This window comes from Ranitomeya variabilis, chromosome 1, assembly GCF_051348905.1.
Source record: "Ranitomeya variabilis isolate aRanVar5 chromosome 1, aRanVar5.hap1, whole genome shotgun sequence".
NCBI lineage: Eukaryota > Metazoa > Chordata > Amphibia > Anura > Dendrobatidae > Ranitomeya > Ranitomeya variabilis.
This window is the reverse complement of record NC_135232.1, coordinates 1,126,541,550-1,126,550,667: the sequence shown is the minus strand read 5'-3', so window position 1 is coordinate 1,126,550,667 and position 9,118 is coordinate 1,126,541,550. Positions and strand designations below refer to the sequence as shown.

The following is a 9,118-nucleotide window of genomic DNA, read 5'->3' as shown; positions in this document are numbered from 1 at the left end:
AGACAGTATCATCACTGCCCCCACTGGCAAAGCAAAAACAAAATCTTGTATCTGTATTTATTTGGAGTGTAGGAGGAAACTGGAGAACCCGGAAGAAAACCTTGCAAGCACGAGGACACCATACAAACGCCTTGCAGATGTCCTTGACATCTCACTGGATATTGAGCAGAAGATGTTGAGAGCAGGAGGGTCAAAACAAGTGATGGGAGGCATCATAGTCTACCTAGAGACAAGTCATCAACTTTACAGTTAACCCTTACCAAAAATGACTTTAGTGGTGAGAATTAGGCGCCAAGCTCAACTCCAAATGGTGGTATCTTCTGCTGCACCATTGAAGCCTCCCCTTGACCACTCGGTCTTGTAGGCTAAGAAAGAATAATGGGAGATCGAGACTAGAGCCTCAGAAGATAATCAAGTAATATATAATATATTCTTATGGGTCTTGAAAGAGAAGGTTTTTAAAGGCCTTCAGTTCTTATTTCAACTTTTTATTTTTGTATCATTAAGTTGCAAACCAATGCTGTAAACAATATGTAAAGAACTTCACTGTGGATGTCGAAGTCGTTTTCCATCAGCGTCCTTTCAATATATTATTTATAGATGAACCAGCTGTGTTATCCATTTCCATTTTCGTATAAACACTTAATTCATAAGCAAAAACTGCTGATCACTCATCAACTCCACACACTATTAATAATTATCTGAGCATACAACGCGCAATGTTGTTTTATTGAAAATTAAGCCATGTATTGTACGAAAATTACTGGCCTCGGAAATTAAAAAAGTGAATCCAAAGAGTCTCCATGTTTTGAAGCTTTTTCTTGCTTTTTGCTTTTGTGTTTTGAAAAATATGTGGAACATTTAGCTTACCTGATTTTCTACAGTAAAGAACATAAAATAAAATAGAAATTGCACACTGTATACTGGATGAAGTAAGGGTATAAGTTGTTTGCAGTCAACGGTTGCTGAAAAAGTTGTATAAAATTAAAGCAATGTTAAGTCCTACCTGTTACAGAAGTGAACTGGGTAGGTCTGCATGCCCACTCCAACAACCCAGGAATGGTAAATGGGGCCTGGAGAAGAGAAAATTAGGTGAGCAGACAGCATCAGATAAGAAACTCTCACTTGACTCCTTTATCTTCATCTTCCTGAGGCAAACAGGAAGATCAATAGTCCACTCAGCTTTTGGCTAAGGGTACTGTCACACATTGGCACTTTGATCGCTACGACGGTACGATCTGTGACGTTCCAGCGATATCCATACGATATCGCAGTGTCTGACACGCAGCAGCGATCAGGGACCCTGCTGAGAATCGTACGTTGTAGCAGATCATTTGGAACTTTCTTTCGTCGCTGGATCTCCCGCTGTCATCGCTGGATCGTTGTGTGTGACAGCGATCCAGCGATGCGTTCGCTTGTAACCAGGGTAAACATCGGGTTACTAAGCGCAGGGCCGCACTTAGTAACCCGATGTTTACTGTGGTTACCAGCGTAAAAGTAAAAAAAAACAAACAGTACATACTTACATTCCGGTGTCTGTCCCCCGGCGTTCTGCTTCTCTGCACTGTGAGCGCCGGCTGGCCGGAAAGCGAGCACAGCGGTGACTGTGCGACAGCTCCCTAGCGACCACACAACCACTTACCAATGATCACGGCCAGGTCGTATCGCTGGTCGTGATCGTTGGTAAATCGTATAGTGTGACAGTACTCTAAGGTAACAACAGGGTATTTTCTCGTATCCGAGCGAACTTGGCTGATTATGCTAATCACATTGTGATCATACCCTATCAAGGTTTTTGTCAGAGTGTCAGCATAGTGTGATCAAGTTTTCTCGCATGTCAGTCTGTGAAAATCTAAATGCACTTAGATGTCATACGTGTGCAGTCCAATGGTTTCCACAAACTCATTGACTTGAATGGCCCATAATTGCATCCAACTTGGGTATGATGCAATTTTTTACTTTGGCCGGCCTGTTCCACAGAAAAATTTGTACATGTGCATGGTCCCATAGAATAACATTGTCTGCAGTTCGATCAGATGTTTTGTTGGGTTGCACACGGTCGTCTGCCCGAGCCATCAGAATCATTGGCTTTTGCTTGATTCCTCAACTGCCTGTTACTTTCCATAAAGTTTATTCATGAATATACATTGCTGAGCTTTACTGATATATTTTAATGACAATAGTTGCCCCGATAATCTGATTTCAGTTCTGGTCCGCTCCACTTCAATTGTCAGTAAGGGAGTTTCCTCTATCTCATTGGTAGCACCTAGCTAGTGATTCAACTTATTTATTAGGGATATAAAATAAAAGATTAATAATGTTGTTTTATTTTTTTGTCAAACTATGTAGCATTGTGCAGTCTATGGAAGTTTGTCATTATTACAGGATAACATGGGCACTAATAATATGCGGCCACCATATGTTCTAGAGCAGGGGTGTCAAACTGCATTCCTCAAGGGCTGCAAACAGGTCATGTTTTCAGGATTTCCTTGTATTGCACAGGTGATCATTTAATCACCTGCACAGAATGATTCCAGCACCTTGTGCAATGAGAAGGAAATCTTGAAAACACGCATGGTTTGAGGCCCTCGAGGAATGCAGTTTGACACCCCTGTTCTAGAGGGAGTAAAATGTGGTGAGTCACTTCTAGAGAAGGATCACTTAGATCTAAGGTCTGCAGGATATAGTCATGAAATAAAAGAGGTATAAACAAACAGGACATGAAAATAATACTGCCGCTTTACAAATTGTTAATGCAAACTCGTCTGAAATTTTTCAGTTTTGCTTTAGGCAAAAAAGTGCAAGGAAAAGTTTCAAAACTGATAAGGTGATGGAAAGTGTTAGGTTCCCGCCTCTGCACAGAGGGAATCTCAAACCATCTCCACTGCTGTCTCCCATTCTTCTCCAGCCGCAGTGGAGCCTGCTCAGCAGAGAAGTTGGTCCCAGCATCTGGCTCAAGCTGATACTGTGCGACTGGTTACTGCAGCTCTTCCAGGCTCTGCCTTTGTAGCCAGCACTGATCAGCAGTGAGCAGGTCTTTCTGGGACTAAGTCCTGCTTTTCCCATCCTGAGCATGCTCACGGGATGACCTTCCATTGAAGGTCGGGGGTCACATGCTCGGGTCCTGTTGCGGCTCCTATTGGACCATCTGGAAGGTCCTGTAGCACTGCTGCTATAAAAGGTTTGCATGGCCGCTTGGCCATGCACTAGTGTATACTTGAAAACGTGTGTGTGTAGGTGTGTGACTGTTGCTCTTTAATCATCCCCCTTTCTAGTGTTGTTGACTAGGGTTGAGCGACTTTCATTTTTTTAAGATCGAGTAGGGTTTTGGGAAACCCGATTTTGTCCAGAGTCGAGTCAAGTGCAGTCGGCCGATTATCGCTAAAAGTCGGGGATCGACCGAAACACGAAACCCAATGCAAGTCAATGGGGAAGCATAGTCGGCAGTGAGTGGAGGCCAGGAAAACACCTACAGTGCCCATTTTAATGCCAAAAACATCCATTCTTGTTTCTGAAGCTTGCCAATCTTAATTAACTGTATAATAATAGTTGGGCATAGGGAATTGGGGGAAAGTTGTGGGGGGAGTAGGGCTGGCTCAAGTTTTTCGTGGGCCCAGGAAATGCGGACTACGTCACGGCGGTGTTGCAGGGAAAGGTAAGTATTTAAATGTTGCAAGTGCTGTGATCCTGAGCAAGCAGGGGGGGGCCCACTCGTTCGCATTGGCACTGGCACAGGGCCCCTCAAAGTACGGCGGTGTGTTTGCATGGCGGGCGCGCCTCCCACCAGCAGCGACACTTTTGCGTACTCTGAGGGGCCCTGTGCCAGTGACGTCGCCAACGAGTATGCCCCCCCACCTGATGAAGGAACCTGCACTTTCATCTGCACCTTCCTCTTTGTCCCTGTGTAAGGTGGTATAACATGCGGGAAGGGGAACCTTACTTTCAGCAGGGTCAGATTCTGGCTGTGTAGAGTACAAGGGGAATGTAGTGGTCTAGGTCAATGTACCAGCAGACTCATTTAGCAGTGGCTGGGCAATGGGCAGGATGAGGAGGAAACAGATATAGGGCCAAAGAATAAAGTAGGCTAAATGCAGTTCAAAATTGGTAACAGGACTAAACAGGCGGCATTGCTTTGTTCAGTGGAGTAGCAAACCCAAGAGCAGCAGACACTGTTTCAAGGGCCTAACCACACTAGTAGGCCAAATGCAGTTTAATATCTGATAGTATAGGGCGAAAGCCAGAATGTGGAAGCTCAGCTTTGTTCAGTTGAGGACAACACCAGGGAGGGGCAGAAGCCGTTAGTAGGCCCTAACCACCATTTTTTTTTTTAAAAACCACTTAATGAGAGCCGGAAGGTTGAAGCTCAGCTTTATTTAGTTGAGGACAACACCAGGCAGGGGCACACAGACAGACACCTTTAGTAGGCCGGAAAAGCCTATTGCATTTTTTAAAATGGTAATTTGGAGCAGAAGGTTGAAGCTCAGCTTTATTTAGTTGAGGGCAACACCAGGCAGGGGCACACAGACAGACACCTTTAGTAGGCCGGAAAAGCCTATTGCATTTTTTAAAATGGTAATTTGGAGCAGAAGGTTGAAGCTCAGCTTTATTTAGTTGAGGACAACACCAGGCAGGGGCACACAGACAGACACCTTTAGTAGGCCGGAAAAGCCTATTGCATTTTTTAAAATGGTAATTTGGAGCAGAAGGTTGAAGCTCAGCTTTATTTAGTTGAGGGCAACACCAGGCAGGGGCACACAGACAGACACCTTTAGTAGGCCGGAAAAGCCTATTGCATTTTTTAAAATGGTAATTTGGAGCAGAAGGTTGAAGCTCAGCTTTATTTAGTTGAGGACAACACCAGGCAGGGGCACACAGACAGACACCTTTAGTAGGCCGGAAAAGCCTATTGCATTTTTTAAAATGGTAATTTGGAGCAGAAGGTTGAAGCTCAGCTTTATTTAGTTGAGGGCAACACCAGGGAGGGGCAGAAGCCGTTAGTAGGCCCTAACCACCATTTTTTTTTTAAAAACCACTTAATGAGAGCCGGAAGGTTGAAGCTCAGCTTTATTTAGTTGAGGGCAACACCAGGGAGGGGCAGAAGCCGTTAGTAGGCCCTAACCAAAGTTGAAGGCCAAATGCAGTTTAATTTCTGATACTATAGGCCGAAAGCCAGAAGGTGGAAGCTCCAATTTAGACAGTGGAGGATAATTTGAATTAGGGACTGCAGACAGACTTAGTAGGCTGTCCCCTGTGGACCATGCATCCACCACATTAACCCATTGCGCCGTAATGGACACGTAATCTTCCGTGGCCATGCCTACAGGTCCATGCGTCTGTTGTCAGGTGCACCTTTGTACTCACAGATTGCCAGAGTGCATGGACAATGCGGTCTTCTACATGCTTGTGGAGGGTTGGGATGGCTTTTCTCGCAAAAGAAGTGTCGACTGGTTAGCTTGTAGCGTGGTACAGCGTAGTCCATCATGGCCTTATTAATAGTAAATAAAATATATAACTAGGCTCTATGAACTTTTAAATAGGTTCCAGGGGTACACGGGCAGCATTGGTGTGGTCAGTGGAGGAGTATTGCAAGTAGGGGCTGCAGACAGGCTATCAAAGGCCTAAAATACCAAACAGTAGGCACTCATGGCAGTTTTACATCGGTTACATGGATACACAGGCAGGCACTCCAGGCAGCATTGTGGTCAGTGGAGGAGTATTGCAAGTAGGGGCCGCAGACAGGCTATCAAAGGCCTAAAATAACAAACAGTAGGCAGTCATGGCAGTTTTACATCGGTTACATGGATACACAGGCAGGCACTCCAGGCAGCATTGTGGTCAGTGGAGGAGTATTGCAAGTAGGGGCCGCAGACAGGCTATCAAAGGCCTAAAATAACAAACAGTAGGCAGTCATGGCAGTTTTACATCGGTTACATGGATACACAGGCAGGCACTCCAGGCAGCATTGTGGTCAGTGGAGGAGTATTGCAAGTAGGGGCCGCAGACAGGCTATCAAAGGCCTAAAATAACAAACAGTAGGCAGTCATGGCAGTTTTACATCGGTTACATGGATACACAGGCAGGCACTCCAGGCAGCATTGTGGTCAGTGGAGGAGTATTGCAAGTAGGGGCCGCAGACAGGCTATCAAAGGCCTAAAATAACAAACAGTAGGCAGTCATGGCAGTTTTACATCGGTTACATGGATACACAGGCAGGCACTCCAGGCAGCATTGTGGTCAGTGGAGGAGTATTGCAAGTAGGGGCCGCAGACAGGCTATCAAAGGCCTAAAATAACAAACAGTAGGCAGTCATGGCAGTTTTACATCGGTTACATGGATACACAGGCAGCTAGGTGGTGAGTGGAGGAGTATTTAAATTAAGGACCGCAGACAGGCTATCAAAGGCCTAACATAACAAACAATAGGCTCATGGCAGTTTTACAGCGGTTACATGGATAGACGGGCAGGCAGCTTGGTGGTGAGTGGAGGAGTATTTAAAGTAGGGACCGCAGACAGGCTATCAAAGGCCTAACATAACAAACAATAGGCTCATGGCAGTTTTACAGCGGTTACATGGATACACGGGCAGGCAGCTTGGTGGTGAGTGGAGGAGTATTTAAAGTAGGGACCGCAGACAGGCTTCAAAGGCCTAACATAAGAAAATGGGCTGGCTGTAGGCACTTTATAATTGGTTCCAGGGGTACACGGGCAGCAGTGGTCTGGCCAGTGGAGGACTAGTGGAAGGAGGGACCGCAGACAGGCTTCAAAGGCCTAACATAAAAAAATGGGCTGGCTGTAGGCACTTTATAATTGGTTCCAGGGGTACACGGGCAGCAGTGGTCTGGCCAGTGGAGGACTAGTGGAAGGAGGGACCGCAGACAGGCTTCAAAGGCCTAACATAAAAAAATGGGCTGGCTGTAGGCACTTTATAATTGGTTCCAGGGGTACACGGGCAGCAGTGGTCTGGTCAGTGGAGGACTAGTGGAAGGAGGGACCGCAGACAGGCTTCAAAGGCCTAACATAAAAAAATGGGCTGGCTGTAGGCACTTTATAATTGGTTCCAGGGGTACACGGGCAGCAGTGGTCTGGCCAGTGGAGGACTAGTGGAAGGAGGGACCGCAGACAGGCTTCAAAGGCCTAACATAAAAAAATGGGCTGGCTGTAGGCACTTTATAATTGGTTCCAGGGGTACACGGGCAGCAGTGGTCTGGCCAGTGGAGGACTAGTGGAAGGAGGGACCGCAGACAGGCTTCAAAGGCCTAACATAAAAAAATGGGCTGGCTGTAGGCACTTTATAATTGGTTCCAGGGGTACACGGGCAGCAGTGGTCTGGCCAGTGGAGGACTAGTGGAAGGAGGGACCGCAGACAGGCTTCAAAGGCCTAACATAAAAAAATGGGCTGGCTGTAGGCACTTTATAATTGGTTCCAGGGGTACACGGGCAGCAGTGGTCTGGCCAGTGGAGGACTAGTGGAAGGAGGGACCGCAGACAGGCTTCAAAGGCCTAACATAAAAAAATGGGCTGGCTGTAGGCACTTTATAATTGGTTCCAGGGGTACACGGGCAGCAGTGGTCTGGTCAGTGGAGGACTAGTGGAAGGAGGGACCGCAGACAGGCTTCAAAGGCCTAAAATAACAAACAATAGGCTCATGGCAGTTTTACAGCGGTTACATGGATACACGGGCAGCTTGGTGGTGAGTGGAGGAGTAGTGCAAGGAGTGTCTGTCCCAGTACTCCCAAAATATAAATAGATGTTAATGTCTCGCAAAACAACCAAAACAAAAAAAAAGGTGGCATACTTAGGTACAGGGGTGGGCTCATCTGCTGAGTTTCTGACATAGTAATTTGGCAGTAACTATTTAATGGTGCCAATATAGGACACAGACACAGACTACTTTAAGTTGCATCATAGATGTCTACAAATTTGTATTGTCAGTGCCAGACATTGAATCATGTCAGCGAATAGACTAAAGATTGGTGGAGCTGTGCGACATAATTTTGCACGTGGTAGAGCACATTTTGAGCTGGGGTAGGGGGGAACTCTCTTGAGGCCGGCGGGACCGCCCCAGGGCCCCTCATGTTACAACGGTGTGTCTGACGTTGGGTGCGCACCACCACCGCCAGAGACACTACATTGTACTATGAGGGACCCAGTAGCAATGCCGTCAACCAAAAGCGAGCACACCCACCTCTTCAGACAAACAGCAGTCTCACGGGTGCTTGCGCCAAGTCGCGATACCACGGCCCCGTGTGGGGAGTTTTGCCATTTAGGGAGGTGTAAACATGTCGTATGCTGTACAATCAGCTGCAGCAAATTAGACATTAGAAAAGTAATTCACAGGCAAGAGCTTTTCATAGGAAAGCTAGGTGTCGGCCGGGCAAGGTGGGGCAAAAGATTTCGAAATCCAGTTGTGGTTCATTTTAATGAATGTTAGATCGTCAACATTTTGGGTAGCCAGACGAGTCCTTTTTTCGGTTAATATTGAACCTGCAGCACTGAATACTCTTTCTGATAGGACACTTGCTGCCGGGCAAGCAAGCTCCTGCAATGCATATTCTGCCAATTCTGGCCAGGTGTCTAATTTGGAGGCCCAGTAATCAAATGGGAATGACGGTTGAGGGAGAACATCGATAAGGGATGAAAAATAGTTAGTAACCATACTGGACAAATGTTGTCTCCTGTCACTTTCAATTGATGCAGCAGTACCTGTCCTGTCTGCGGTCATAGCAAAATCACTCCACAACCTGGTCAGAAAACCCCTCTGTCCAACGCCACTTCTGATGTGTGCACCCCTAACACTCCTAGTCTGCTGCCCCCTGGAGCTCGTGTGAGAACGATCACGTGCGCTGTGTGCTGGGAATGCCTGAAGCAAACGGTCAACAAGAGTTGATTGTTTGGTTGCTAATATTAGTTCCAAGTTCTCATGTGGCATAATATTTTGCAATTTGCCTTTATAGCGTGGATCAAGGAGGCAGGCCAACCAGTAATCGTCATCGTTCATCATTTTCGTAATGCGTGTGTCCCTTTTTAGGATACGTAAGGCATAATCCGCCATGTGGGCCAAAGTTCCAGTTGTCAAATCTCCGGTTGTGATTGGTTGAGGGGCAGTTGCAGGCAAATC

General features: G+C 46.4%; 1 long non-coding RNA gene across 1 annotated transcript in view; it reads right to left on the bottom strand.

Moving 5' to 3' along the window:
* Positions 1–324: 324 nt before the first annotated feature.
* Positions 325–9,118, bottom strand: part of LOC143793371 (uncharacterized) — a 35,500-nt gene continuing 26,706 nt past the window's right edge. Inside the window, exons 2-3 of the long non-coding RNA XR_013220115.1 lie at positions 1,007–1,073; positions 325–365 (exon numbers count right to left, since the gene is read on the bottom strand). This is a non-coding gene — a long non-coding RNA (uncharacterized LOC143793371). The remainder of the gene's footprint in view (positions 366–1,006; positions 1,074–9,118) is intronic.